This window comes from Dendrobates tinctorius, unplaced genomic scaffold, assembly GCF_039654945.1.
Source record: "Dendrobates tinctorius isolate UK_male_01 unplaced genomic scaffold, ASM3965494v1 ptg000011l, whole genome shotgun sequence".
In the NCBI taxonomy this organism is placed as follows: Eukaryota; Metazoa; Chordata; class Amphibia; order Anura; family Dendrobatidae; genus Dendrobates; species Dendrobates tinctorius.
The window spans coordinates 15,857,860-15,873,563 of NW_027361679.1; the positions used below are offsets into that span (position 1 = coordinate 15,857,860).

General features: G+C 42.4%; 1 protein-coding gene across 1 annotated transcript in view; it reads right to left on the minus strand.

The window, feature by feature from the left end:
• LOC141099809 (melanopsin-B-like) overlaps nt 1-15,704 on the minus strand; it is a 203,799-nt gene that overhangs the window by 130,248 nt on the left and 57,847 nt on the right. The gene's annotated exons all lie outside the window — the stretch shown is intronic.

Sequence of the window (15,704 nt, forward strand, 5' to 3'; positions counted from 1 at the left end):
AACACTAAGGACATTACCCATCAGAGACGGCGCAAAAGTAACAAAGTGAACATTGCTGAAGGAACGAAATTTGTTGGGAAAAAGGAGGACTTCCTTTCGAAGTGGAGAACAAACAGTCTCTTATCAATCTCGTTTCACAGCGCATGAATGACAGAGGTTGCCACGTAATACAATCAGAGGGGGATGCAGATGTGGAGATTGTTAAGGCAGCAGTGCCAATGTCATCCAACAAAAGTACTAGTCTCATTGGCGAAGATACAGATCTTTTGGTGTTGTTACTTCATCACACGTCAACCAGCGATGGCAGCAAGCTTTATTTCTACTCGGATAAAGGGAGTCCTGCAACAGTATACAACATTAAGGTTATGAAGAAGTTCCTGGGAAACCATGTCTGCAGCAGTCTTCTGTTCCTTCATGCATTCACGGGTTGCGATACCACTTCCGCGGTTTTTGGAATCGGAAAAAAACTCGGTCTACACAAGGTTTTGAAGGGAGACTCAGTCTTAAATAGCTGTGATAAAATCTTTTCCACACCTAACAAAAACAGAGCTGAGATTGAAGACGCTGGGTGTAAAGCGATGGTGGCATTGTTCGAGGGCAAACCTGGAGACAATGTGTCTGCAATGAGGTATTCTACTCTCTGCAAAAAAGTTGGTTCAGCCAAAATCTTTGTTACACCTGAATGACTGCCACCGACCTCCTCTGCAACGAAGTATCATGCCCTTCGGAGTTACCTCCAAATGATGCTTTGGATGGACAATGGTGAGGCCATGGACACTACTGAATGGGGATGGGAATTGCAGAACAACAGTCTAGTTCCAGTGATGATGGATACTTCACCCGCGCCAGAAACACTTCTGAAAATAATTCACTGCAATTGTTCTCGTGGTTGTAGTACACTTCGATGCACTTGTAAAAGACACGGACTTACCTGTTCATGGGTATGCGGACCATGTCAAGAAGGGCATTGTGACAATATGAGTGAGGAAGCAGTGTCTGATGATGAAAATAGTGACTATTGACCTGACATGCTTATTCAGTGATGAAGTAGGTCTTAAAATGCACTGTGTATTAATTCTATAATTTCTAGAAATGTACATATATGTCATGACGTCATTGATGACGTCATGACCTCGCCTGTCCATGTAGTTAGTATAAAACTTTGCATAAAAGTTGTTATATGAAAATATATAGTATACAAAATGCAAACTCTTCTGTAACCTAAAGCTACAGCTTTGAAATAGGGAAATATTCGTTATTTTTAGTGCGATGGCTGTCATCGTCTTATGACATCATAGTTAGGACCTTTGTGGTGATCAATTTTTGGAAAACTTTTAATATGTTGTTCCCCACATATAATAGTAATAAAAAAAATCATAAAACGCTTTCTTGGAATTTGTTCCGGGTCAAACCATATTTTGACTGGACTATTGCAGATGTTGTCCTTGGTGGGATTTGAAATCAGGACGCCAGTGCTGCAAGGCTGCAGTGACAACCACTAAGCCACCGTGCATCCACAGGTGTGTCTTTAATTAATGCAGATGTTGCCAAAAAAAGAAGCTTCAAAACACATGACATCATAGAATCATAGAATCATAGAATCATAGAATCGTAGAGTTGGAAGGGACCTCCTGGGCCATCTGGTCCAACCCCCTGCTCAAAGCAGGATTCGCTAAATCATCCCAGTCAGATGTCTGTCCAGCCTCTGTTTGAAGACTTCCATTGAAGGAGAACTCACCACTTCTCGTGGCAGCCTGTTCCACTCATTGATCACTCTAACTGTCAAAAAGTTTTTTCTAATATCTAATCTGTGTCTCCTCCCATTCAGTTTCATCCCATTGCTTCTAGTCTTTCCTTGTGCAAATGAGAATAAAGTTGATCCTTCTACAATGTGACAGCCCTTTAGATATTTGTAGACAGCTATTAAGTCTCCTCTCAGTCTTCTCTTTTGCAAACTAAACATTCCCAAATCCTGCAACCTTTCCTCATAAGACAGGGTTTGCAGACCGGTCACCATTCTGGTCGCTCTTTTCTGAACTTGCTCCAGTTTGTTGATGTCTTTTTTAAAATGTGGTGCCCAAAACTGGACACAATATTCCAGATGAGGTCTGACCAAAGAGGAGTAGAGGGAAATAATGACTTCACGTGATCTAGACTGTATGCTTCTGTTAATACATCCTAGAATTGCATTTGCCTTTTTTGCTGCTGCATCACACTGTTGACTCATATTCAGTCTGTTATCTATTAGTATACCCAAGTCTTTTTCACATGTGCTGTCACTTAGCCCTATTCCTCCCATTCTATATATGCTTTTTTCATTTTTATTGCCCAGATGTAGTACTTTGCATTTCTCCCTGTTAAAAACCATTCTGTTAGTTGCTGCCCACTTCTCCAGTTTATTTAAATCTTTTTGAATCCTCTCTCTCTCTTCCTTAGTATTAGCTATCCCTCCTAGCTTTGTGTCATCAGCAAATTTAATCAGTTTACCCTCAATTCCTTCATCTAAATCGTTGATAAAGATGTTGAACAATACAGGGCCCAGGACAGAGCCCTGTGGTACCCCACTTGAGACATTCTTCCAACTGGATGTGCAGCCATTTACAACCACTCTTTGTGTCCGATCACTAAGCCAGTTATGAATCCACCTAACAGTTGCCTTGTCCATTCCATACTTAGTCATTTTTTCAATAAGGATTGTATGAGAGACTTTGTCAAATGCTTTGCTGAAGTCAAGATATACTATATCTACAGCATTTCCTTGATCCACCCAATCAGTGATACCATCATAGAAGGAAATTAAGTTAGTCTGACATGACTTATTAGTTACAAACCCATGCTGACTCTGTTTAATCACTTTATTCTTATCCAGGTACTGACATACATGTTGTTTAATAATTTGTTCAAAGATCTTTCCTGGTATAGAAGTCAGACTCACCGGCCTATAGTTGCCTGGGTCCACCTTCTTCCCCTTTTTGAAGATAGGAACAACATTTGCTCTTCTCCAGTCTTCTGGCACTTCTCCTGTTCTCCAAGAATTTTCAAAGATTATGTAGAGGGGTTCGAAAATTTCTTCTGCTATCTCCTTCAGTACTCTGGGGTGTAATTCATCTGGACCTGGAGACTTGAATTCATTTAGGTTAGCTAAGTGTTTCCTCACTATCTTTCTGTTTATAGATATCCTGGATTCTTCTATTCCCTTAATAGGACAGTGAATAACAGTTGATGTTACATTTCCTTTCTGAGAGAAAACAGATGCAAAATAGGAATTTAAAAGTTCAGCCTTCTCAACATCCTGTCTTACCATTTCATCATTTTTATCCTGTAAAAATCCTATAGCATCTTTGACTTTTCTTTTACTTTTGACATATCCCCAAAATCCTTTATTATTGCTTTTGACATCTCTTGCAAGCCTCAATTCATTTTCAGCTTTAGATAATCTGATTTGTGCCCTGCAGGTTCTGCAGACAGCATTATATTCTTCTTTAGATATGCCTCCCTCTTTCCATTTTATAAACATTTTTTTCTTCCTTTTTAGCATGTGCTTAAGTTCTGTGTTCATCCATTCTGGTTTCCTTAAATGCTTCCTATTCTTCCCTCTTTTCGGAATTGTTAACAACTGTGCTTTGAGAATTTCATTTTTCAAGATTTCCCATCCTTCCTGGACATTTTTGTCTTTAAGGATATCCAGCCATTGGATCCCTCCAATTCTCTTTCTGAATCCTTTAAAATCTGCCTTTCTGAAATCTAACCTTGATGTCTGAGTCTTCACAGGTCTTCCGCCTCTAGTTATCTAAAATTCTAAAATAGCATGGTCGCTACCTCCTAGGGTCCCAGCCACTTTTACCTCCTCAACCATTTCCTCCCTGTTTATAAGGATTAGATCCAAGGTAGCAGTTCCCCTTGTTTTCTCCCTTACCTTTTGGAAGATAAAGTTGTCAGCAAGAGAGGATAAGAATTTCCTTGACCTGTTAGTTTTGCCTGAGAGAGATTCCCAACAAATGTCTGGATAGTTGAAATCTCCCATGACAACTATGTCATATTTTTTGGAGAACTTGGCCATTTGATGCATAAAGAGTTCATCCATATCTTCAGCTTGCACAGGCGGCCTGTAGTAAATGCCTACAATGGTGTCCTTTCCATTGTTCTGTCCTTGTATTCTTACCCAAACAGTTTCCACAGAACTCCCAGTCTCTGAAGCTTCAATCTCTGTGCAGATATACGCGTTTCTAACATACAATGTGACACCCCCTCCTCGTTTATCAAGTCTGTTTCTTGCAAATAAGTTGTATCCTTCTAGTCTTGTATTCCAATCATGTGTATTGTCCCACCAAGTTTCAGTGATTCCAATGACATCATATTTCTTTTCCTGTGTTAGTAGTTCCAATTCTCCTTGTTTGTTGCCCATGCTTTGTGCATTAGTATAGAAACATTTTAGTTTGTGATTGGTTTCTCTTTCTCCAATATTTGTATTAATTAGATTCTTTTGTCTTTGTTCTTCCTTTCCACTTCTAATAGCAGAGTTCTCAATAGCATTTGTCAGGTTCATGGCTTTTTCTGGTCTTTTGCTTCCCTTCCCATGTTGTTCTAGTTTAAAGCTCTCCTTACAAGTGTAGCAAGGCGACTTCCAAATACATGCTTTCCAGTCTTCGTAAGGTGCACCCCATCTCTAGCAAGTAGTCCATCGTATAAGTAGTTCACTCCGTGATCCAGAAATCCAAATCGTTCCTGACGGCACCATCGACGTAGCCAGTTGTTCACCTGCAGAATCTTATTCCACCTCCTTGTTCCATGGCCATCCACTGGGAGGATGGAAGAGAAGACCACCTGCGCTCCCAGTTCTTTCACTTTCTTGCCTAAGTCTTCAAAGTCTCTGCAGATGGTTTCCAGGTCATTTCTTGCGGTGTCATTTGTCCCCACATGTAGTAGCAGGAATGGGTAGTCATCTGTAGTTCTGAAGAGTCCTGATATCCTGTCAGACACATCTTTAATTTTTGCACCTGGAAGACAGCACATTTCTCTTGAAGTTATATCCGGTCTGCAGATAGCGGCCTCTGTTCCTCTCAACAGGGAATCCCCCATGACCACCACTCTCCGTTTCTTCTTCACAACATTTTTCTTTCTCCATCCAGGAGGACTCTGAAGGCGTACAAGGTTGCTGTTTGTGGGCAAAGTCTTATCCTGATGTATTTCTTCATCATTTTCCTGCCTGAGAGCCTGGTACTGGTTTCTGAGCAGTATGGGTGCTGACTGCCTCCTGATCCTCCTGTTTCTCTGGGTCACATGTCTCCATTCCTCTGTTTCTTCAGGTGCACTTCGAATTTCTTCTCTTTCTGTAACATGAAGAGATAATTCTGCTCTGTCCAAGAACTCTTCACCTTCCTTAATGATCTTCAACGTAGCTAACCTCTCTTCGAGATTTTGCAACTTTTCCTCCAACAGGGACACAAGCTTGCATTTGTGGCATGTGAAGTTTGGCTTTTCCACTGGTAAATCTGTGAACATGTAGCAAGAAATGCAGCTCACCAAATGGCTCCTGGCCTCTTCCATCTTGAGATTTCTTAAAAACGATGAAAGATGAGCCAGAATTGTTTAAAGGCATAGTAATCTTAGTGTATGCAAACTTTTGACTTTGCAGTACGTAATAAAAATGCTTTAAAGCATTCTGTCTCACTCATTATTTTGGCATTTGGCAAATATTAATAATTATGGCAATTTTAAATGACCTGTTGACCTAAAATGGGGAAGATTTATTCTGATTTCATGTCAGATATTGAGAAAAACATTCATATACTGTATGTCTTTTTATATAGTGTATGTAAACTTCTGGTTTCAGCTGTACAATAATTCATTAAATAAAAAAAAGAAGCTCCAGTCATCATGATAGAATGTATGGTAATTTATGCCTTTAACAGCTATGAGAGCAGCAGAGCTTGTGGCTTTTAACCTGTTAAATTCCGTCGTGAATATCTGCAATATCTGACAGCAGCATTAAACATGCTCTGGCAAAGTAGTGCTTCATTCCTCACCCGCTCCCATCGGCATGCCCATGATGTGATCACAGGGCGCTGATGGGTTGTCATTAGAGCCAGGGATCTGCTGATCACCCCTGTGCCTGGTATTATGATCTTCCTATGAAAACCAGCTCGTGGCCAGCTTTCACAGGAGATCACGATTTTTCCTATACATAGCAGGGCAAATGCACTGCTACGTATAGCACAAGTGATCAGACAATTGCAGCTTCAGATCCCATAAGGTAACAAATACAAATACAGTAAAGTAAAAAAAGTTTAAAAAATAGGGAAAATATAAAAAAAGCACAAAAGATCATATCACCCTTCTTTTGCCCCATTAAAAATAAAACTATAAAAAAAACACATATTTGGTTTTGCTGCATTTATACAGTAAAAATCCGATCTATCAAAGTAAAAAATAAATTAATCCGATTGATAAATGGTGTAACGAGAAAAAAATCTAATTGCCAAACTTACGTTTTTTTGGTCGCTATGTAAGAGGTGTGAGCTTTACCCCTTTAAATTCTTACGCTATTTATATTTACATGTATATAATTGCTATGTATCTCACTGTGACGTGTTTTCATATATTTCTTGCTGTTGTATTATTGCTGCATAATACTATATGTAAGATAGGGACAGTGCAATTAGGGAAAAGGGCCACTAAATGGGGCATTGAGTACACTGCATATTAAGGTTTAGCTGTAGGACACTTAGGAGTTAACAATAGTAGGGGTTAGCTGGGGAATAAGATAGAGGGTCTTCCCGTTCATAGTCAGTCAGGGGTAGAGTCCTGTGTGTGCTTGGGTGGCCATCACCTGGGTCGCTCAGCTGCCACGTAACATTATAAGCAAAAGCCCAGCCATCCCCAGAAAGTAGTAGAAAAGTGAAAGAGGAAGAGAGGAGTAAGGAGCACAGTATGCACAGCAAGGGAGTGGACATATCGCAGTAGCATTTTCACCAGGCATCTCGTCCCATTATATCTTTGTGGCTTATTCCTTGACGTAAAGGATGAAGCAGGGAAATACAGAGAAATGTGCTGCTGTTTGTTTTGTGAAGAATGCGCTGGAAGTGTAATGGATGTTCTGTATCCTGAAGATAATAAACCTGTGTTGTTTAAAGTTTCTTTGGACTCTGCCTCCAGTCCTTTGAACGCAACAGTAAAGAAGTAGCTGCCAGCACAGTGAGTATCCGATGTGCTGATATGACGGAGAGACCCTGTCTATTCAAGGAAAAGAGTAGGGGTAAGCGAAGCCCTGAGAATGGAGCCATGAGTACAACCTTGTCGGTATCTTACAGCTGCAACATTGCAATAAAATGCAATAAGACGCAATCAAAACATTATACCTACATCAGTAGAAATGCAGCCTTATATACCAAAAAATGACTGACCTGGGGAGTCATATTGCTAACTCAATTTTACCATATAGTGAGCATGTTAAATAAAAAAAAACTATTTTGAAATTGCACGTTTTGCAATTTCAATACTCTTTTAATTTTTCCTCTTTACAGTACACTATAGGGTAGAATGAATGGTGTCATTCAAAAGTACAACTGATCCTGCAAAAAAACAAGCCCTGATAGGGCTATATTGATGGAAAAATACAAAATGTTATGGCTCTTGGATGAAAGGAAGGAAAAAAAAGCAAAAAAAAAGGAAAATGGCCATGTTATGAATGGGCTAACTGTATAGAAAACCACTTTCTTATACAGAGAGTCACTTATAAGAAACATGTTCCAACCTGGTATGCGCTTCTTTACAGTTGGTCTTTATGGTGGAAAAAAGCCTTGGCATTCTTCCTGGCTGTGGACAATGTCGAAAGCATACCTTCTGAGCACAGCACAGTTTGGACTGAGTGATAGTAGTTTAAAATAATCAATTAACAAATGGCAAAGCGAATGAGCAAAATAGAAATTTAGATCAAAACAATATTTAGTGTGACCAAATAGTTTTTAGTTACATTGGTTTTATGTTTGGTGTCATTCTCCTGTTGAATGCATCTTAATATATACTTACCTTGTAATGTCTTCACATCCTGTTCTGTCCAGATGTGTCTGGATACCAGAATTCCAAGCGGTGGAAGTTCACCGACCGCCATATTGGGACACCCAAGTGATTTCTGTCTCAATATGGAAACTGCTGATGGTACCAGCCTCTTGCGCGGTATCACCAGCGGAACACCGTCGCACCACACACACACAGTATACGCCGTATGCACCATACACACAAACACACACTGTATATGCTGTATGCACCACACACACACTGTATACGCCGTACGCAGCCTTTCACGAGGGATCAACTGAATGATTCACTGACCGCCGCCATCTTTGTAGAGGAGGAGCGCATGCACAATTTTAATGTGACCGCCACTATATGTGTGCACAAAGATGGTGGCGGTCTGATTTACTGCGCCTGTAGGAATTCCGCGCAGGCGCAGTGAATCATTCGGCTGATCCCGATGGCAGATGCATGATGTGTCTACAGGCAGAGGAAGTCGGTCACATTAAAGGGGTTTTCCCACGAACGAGAGTTAATTTTAAAAATTGTCTGTCTGACTGTGTACGGAGCATACCACATCTCCTGGGCAGGGGAGGAAGCAAAAGACAATATTGACATTACAGCACGGGATCACAAAGGATTCATTTTGTGAGATAAAATATTTCACTGACTGTTTTTAAACCTTATTTTACATCACAAAATGTATCCTCTGTGATCTCCTGCTGTAAGGTCAGTATTGTCTTTTGCTTCCTCCCCTGCCCAGGAGCTGTGATATGTTCTGTACACTGTCAGACACACAGGAGGGAGACAGCTCAAACAAGAGAACACATGAGGGAAGAAGAAAGCACAGTGGTGGAGAGAGAGAGAGCAGACAAGGGGGAGAGCACATGGGGTACACAGGTCAAAGAAGAGATGACATGAAAGAAGACAGCAAATGGGGAGAGAGAAAGCAAACAGGGGTGAAAGAGACGGAGCACAGGGGGAGACAGCTCAAACGGGACAGCACATGATGGGAGAACACAGCACAGGAAGGAGAGAGACATCAGACAAGGGGATAGCATATGGGGTAGACAGGTCAAAGAAGAGAGCACAGACGGGAGATGTCAGCACATGGGGAAAGAGAGAGTGGATAGGTAGGTGAGCACATGGGGGGAGAGAGTCTCAATGCTGCAAAGCCTGCCCCCATCCTGACATTACCGCCCTTCATCTAGTGATAGATAAACATCTGCCTGTATTTCTTAGCATTAAAGACACAATTTTGGCTAAATCCCTAACTCCATTTGCTGATATGCAGTCAAAAACATACAAAGAACCGCCACCATTCTTCATTGTTGCCTGCAGACATTGATAATTGTAGCGCTTTCCTGCCCTTCAGGGAACAACCAATTATTTCAGATTTTAACTCATTAGAACAGAGCACCAGTTGCCATTTTCTGCACCCCAGTTCATAGATTTTAGTGCATAGTTGAGTCGCTTTGACTTGTTTCCATATCAAAGGTATGCTTTTTGATCAAAATTCTTCCATGATGGTTACTTCAGGCAAGACTTCTCCGAATGATAGATAAGTATAATGAGCTGATGGCCGTGTTGGAAATATCTATTTTTGAAGGGAAGTATCCATGATGTATCTTTCAATTGCTGCATTAAGTTTCCTTGGATGATCATTCTGTCTACAGTCTTCATATCTTGCCCATATCTTGGTGTCATCAATGCTGAGAAATATAAATGCTTATTAGTGATGAGTGAGCTGTAAAATGCTCGGGTGCTCATTGCTCGGGTCAAGCAAATTGGAATGCTCGGGTGCTCTATCTGAGCAAAGAGCCCAATGTAAGTCTACGGGAAAGCGAGTAATTTTAACCACGACCCCCCCGGGGGTCCATTTAGGGTCAAAAAACATCTGAAAATGATGGTAACAGTGCTCAAATGACATGGGAACATCATGGTGAAGACCCCTGGAAGCATTTCTGACTCTCAGGTCACAACTGAAAACAAGGTTGTCAGAGTCTTATGCCATTTTTACAGGCTCACAATAAAACATACAAAAATGAAACCAAAATGGATTTTTCTTGGGAATATGTTAAGGAATATTGATTCCAGGGTAATTATTTTTATATAAGGCAAAATAAATAACCCAAAACAAAAATGTTCCTCCACCACTTGGGCTATGTTCACACGTAGCATTTTTGATGCGTTTTACAACTTTACCATTGCTTTCAAACAAGACAAATGCATTCACTGGAAAATGTCACGTTGACAGTTTACAACCTTATTGGGCCATGTGGTGTGTGACACATCATCAGACACATCCTGTTTCATTTATGAAGGAGGGTCTCTGAAAGTCACGGTCTATTTTTATAGGGCAAACAGTCGGCCCTCACTATTCTTAGAGAGCCATCAGCCGGCTATGCTTTGTTGTTCCCATTATTAAACATTGGGTCCCTTATATTGTTATTGCATATGCAGTGAGTGGCAGGGCTGCCCAAAATTTGGATGCACACCAACAACCCATTGAACAGACATCATGGATGACCACATGCAACCAAAGTTCCAAGTATTCATTTAGTACTCCCATACTGTCTGCTTATGCATTGAATGCAAGGCCTGCCCTGCACCAAAGTTACACGCACTCCAATAAGGCTTTAAACACACGTACTGGATGGCCACATGGAACCAAAGTTCCCAATATTCTGATTTTTAAAGTCACCTAAAGTTTGCCCATGAAGTGAATACAAGGTCTGCCCAAAATTTGCACACATTCCAATCCCCCAAGGAAGAAATGTGGAGGATGGCCTCCAAAAATGTTTTCTCAGTTTAAAGGAGCAGGTCTCCTATACTTGTAATGCCCATACACTAAGTGTATGAGCTGAAAAACATTTTACCCTGGGGGGTACACATGAACCTCCTGTGTAAATATTTTTTTACGGCCATCACAAACGCTCTTGGAAAAAATTATAGTGGCTGTTGCATCACGGACCACGATTACCTTGGTTATCTAGTGGTGGTGTCGGAAGAGATATTGAGGATGGCCTACTAAAAGTGTTTTCACAGTTTACAAGAGCGGGTCTCCTATACACATCAACCTACTGTGTAAATATTTTTTACGGCCATCATGAACACCCTTGGAAAAAAATACAGTGGCTGTTGCATCATGGAACACATTCACCATCGTGTTCTAGTGGTGGTGTCTGAAGAGACGTAGAGTATGGCCTCCGAAAAATGTTTTCCCAGTTTAAAGGAGCAGGTCTACTATACTTGTAATGTCAATACACTAAGTGTCTAGGCTGAAAAACATTTTCCCGGGGGGGGCACCTCAACATACAGTGCAAACATTTTTGGAATGGGCAGCATAAACAGCCTTGAAAAAAATCACTTGGCTGTGGCATCACGGAACACGTTCGTGCTGGTGATCTAGTGTTGGTGTTGGAAGAGACGTATAGGATGGCTTCCAAAAATGGTTTCCCCTGTTTAAAGGAGAGGGTATGGGCTAAGTGTATGGGCTGATAAATATTTCTCCCTGGGGGGTGCACATCAACATATTTGTTACGGGCATCATAAACACCCTTGCAAAAATTTCTAGTGGCTGTTGCATCACAGACCACGGTTACCATGGTGCTCTAGTGGTGGTTGATTATGAAGATGAGGAGAAGGTGGGTGTAAAGAGGTGCATGGGAATAAACCTCCCAAAAAAAGACACTGGGATTTGAGGTTAGGTTTCACTGTTATCATGCGGTGGTGTACAGAAGGCTGACCAACTACAGCCCTTGTTCATTTTTATGAGTCAGCCTGTCAGCATTTTCAGTTGACAGGTGGATGAGCTTAACAGTTATAATTCCACCAGCGGAACTAAAGATGCACTCTGACAAAATTCTAGTGGTAGGACAGGCCAGGATCTCCAAGGCGTAGAGAGCCAGTTCATGCCACATATCCAGCTTTGAGACCCAATAATTAAAAGGCACAGAGCAATCTTGGAGGACATTGGTACGTTCAGCAAGGTACTCCCTCACCATCTTCTAAAACTTTGCACTCCTTGTGAGAGTACCCCACGCCTCAGGGCCACTGCGATGGGAGGGTCTGAGAAATCTCTCCCAGAACTTTGCTAGTGTTCCTCTGCCTTGGCTGGATTGGAGTTATGTCTCTCTCGCCTGTACTCCTTGGTTTTCCAATGAACTTTGACCTCTGCCGCAAACCTTTTCAGATGGGAATTTTTTTAAATAATTCTGCAACAAGGGCCTTCCGGTACTGCAACATTTTAGTACACCTATCTGCCTCTGGAAGAAGAGATTAAGGCTGAGTTCACACGTGGCGTTTTTTTCGCGTTTCCGTGGCGGTTTTAACAGCGCGATTTTGCCGCGAAAACGCGAAAAATAAGCATCCCATGCATTCCTATGGGATTCCGCAATGCTGTGCTAATGCTGCGGTTTTTACCGCGGCGGAATCGCTTCGCGGTAAAAACCGCAGCATGCTCATTAATTTGAGGAATCGTGGCGATCCCTCCCCCATAGGAATGCATTGTTCCACTTACTTCCCGCATGTGGCTGTGCACACCATGCGGAAAGTAAGCAGAACATTTGCGGATGGTACCCACGGTCCGGAGGAGAGGAGACTGTCCTCCGGGCTTTGGGTACCATATCCCTGTAAAAAATAGAATTTAAAATAAAAAATATTGTTATTCTCACCCTCCGACGTCCCGCGCAGCCTTCCCGCCTCTCTCCACACTCCCGGTCCCAGTAATCCTTTGCGAAAATGCCCGCGATGGCGTCCGTTCTCGCGTCATCGCGAATTACCGTGAGACGTCGCGATCCCGCGAGAACGGACGCCATCGGGGCATTTTCGCAAAGGATTACTGGGAACGGCTGCGCGGGACGTCGGAGGGTAAGAATAACACCAATTTTTTTTTTTTTTACATTCTATCTTTTACTACTGATGCTGCATAGGCGGCCTCAGTAGTAAAAAGTTGGTCACACTTGTCAAACACTATGTTTGACGAGTAGAGTTGAGCGATACCGTCCGATACTTCAAAGTATCGGATCGGAATGGATCGGCCGATCTTTAAAAAAAGTATCGGTATCGCCGATTCCGATACCGGAAGTCCCAATCAAGTCTATGGGACTTCCGGTATCGGAATAAGAAAAACCCTGTTTTTGCCTTGTACAGCCTCTCTGGGGTCTGTACGGGCCTTTCGGGGGGCTGTGCCGGCCTGCCAGGGGGTCTGTGCAGGCTCCGGTGGTCTGTGCCGGCCTGCCGGGGGGCTGTGCCGGCCTGCCGGTGGTCTGTGCAGGCTCCGGTGGGCTGTGCCGGCCTGCCGGGGGGCTGTGCCGGTCTGCCGGGGGGCTGTGCAGGCTCCGGGGGGCTGTGCCGGCCTGCCGGGGGGCTGTGCCGGCCTGCCGGTGGTCTGTGCAGGCTCCGGGGGGCTGTGCCGGCCTGCCGGGGGGCTGTGCAGGCTTCGGGGGTCTGTGCAGGCATCTTCCGATGGGACTACAAGTCCCATCGGGCGATGCCTGCTACCATGACAGTGATTGACACATTAGCCAATAATGGGACAGTAGTAGTCCCATCATCCGGCTAATGTGTTGAATGTAAAAAAAAAAAAAAATTACATGCTACATACATGCTACATACATACAACATGCATACTACATACATGCTACATTCATACTACATACTACATACATGCTACATTCATACTACATAAATACTACATGCAACATACATACTACATATATACTACATACATACTACATATATACTACATGCATGCTACATACATACTGCATGCTACATACATACTGCATGCTACATACATACCACATATATACTACATACATACTACATGCATGCTACATACATACCACATACATACTACATACATACTACATACATACTACATGCATGCTACATGCATGCTACATACATACCACATACAAAACACATATATACTACATGCATGCTACATACATACTACATGCTACATACATACCACATACATACTACATGCATGCTACATACATACTACATGCATGCTACATACATACTACATACTACATATATACTACATGCATGCTACATACATACTACATGCTACATACATACTACATGCATGCTACATACATACTACATACTACATATATACTACATGCATGCTACATACATACTGCATGCTACATACATACTACATGCTACATACATACCACATATATACTACATACATACTACATGCATGCTACATACATACCACATACATACTACATACATACTACATACATACTACATGCATGCTACATGCATGCTACATACATACCACATACAAAACACATATATACTACATGCATGCTACATACATACTACATGCTACATACATACCACATACATACTACATGCATGCTACATACATACTACATGCATGCTACATACATACTACATACTACATATATACTACATGCATGCTACATACATACTACATGCTACATACATACTACATATATACTACATGCATGCTACATACATACTACATGCTACATACATACTACATATATACTACATGCATGCTACATACATACTACATGCTACATACATACTACATATATACTACATGCATGCTACATACATACTACATGCTACATACATACTACATATATACTACATGCATGCTACATACATACTACATGCTACATACATACTACATATATACTACATGCATGCTACATACTACATGCTACATACATACTACATATATACTACATGCATGCTACATACATACTACATACATACTACATGCATGCTACATACATACTACATGCTACATACATACCACATACATACTACATATATACTACATGCATGCTACATACATACTGCATGCTACATGCATGCTACATACATACTACATACATACTACATGCTACATACATACCACATATATACTACATACATACAATACATTCATACAATACATACATAGACATACAGTACATATAACATAGAGTAACTTACTTACCAATACTTGTCACATTGTTCCCCGAAGCCATTGTCTTTTCCGGAATAAATATTAACATAACAAACCACAAAAATACTCACCCACGATCCGAAGCAGTCCACGAGTGTGTCCCATGACGATCTTGGGTAGAGAACTGCAGCATCAGCTGTTGCTGCCGTTCTCTACGGGCTGCAGGAATCCAATGACGGAAGGTAGGTATCCTTCCGCACTGTATTCCTCCGCCACTTAAAAAAAAAAAGTCCCTAGTCTCACTTTATGCCATTGCTGTGTGGGAATTTCCCTACTGTCCCATCATTGGCTAATGTGTCAATCACTGTCATGGTAGCAGGCATCGCCAGATGGGACTTGTAGTCCCATCGGACGATGCTTGCACAGACCCCCGGACATCAGCACAGCCCCCCGGCAGGCCGGCACAGCCCCCCGGCAGGCCGGTACAGACCCCCACAGGGTGCACAGACCACCGGCAGGCCGGCACAGCCCCCCGGCAGGCCGGTACAGACTCCCACAGGGTGCACAGACCACCGGCAGGCCGGCACAGCCCCCCGGCAGGCCGGTACAGACCCCCACAGGGTGCACAGACCACCGGCAGGCCGGCACAGCCCCCCGGCAGGCCGGTACAGACCCCGGGCAGTCCACACAGCCCCCCGGCAGGCCGGCAGAGACCCCCGGAAGGCCCGAAATGACGGCGCATCATGAT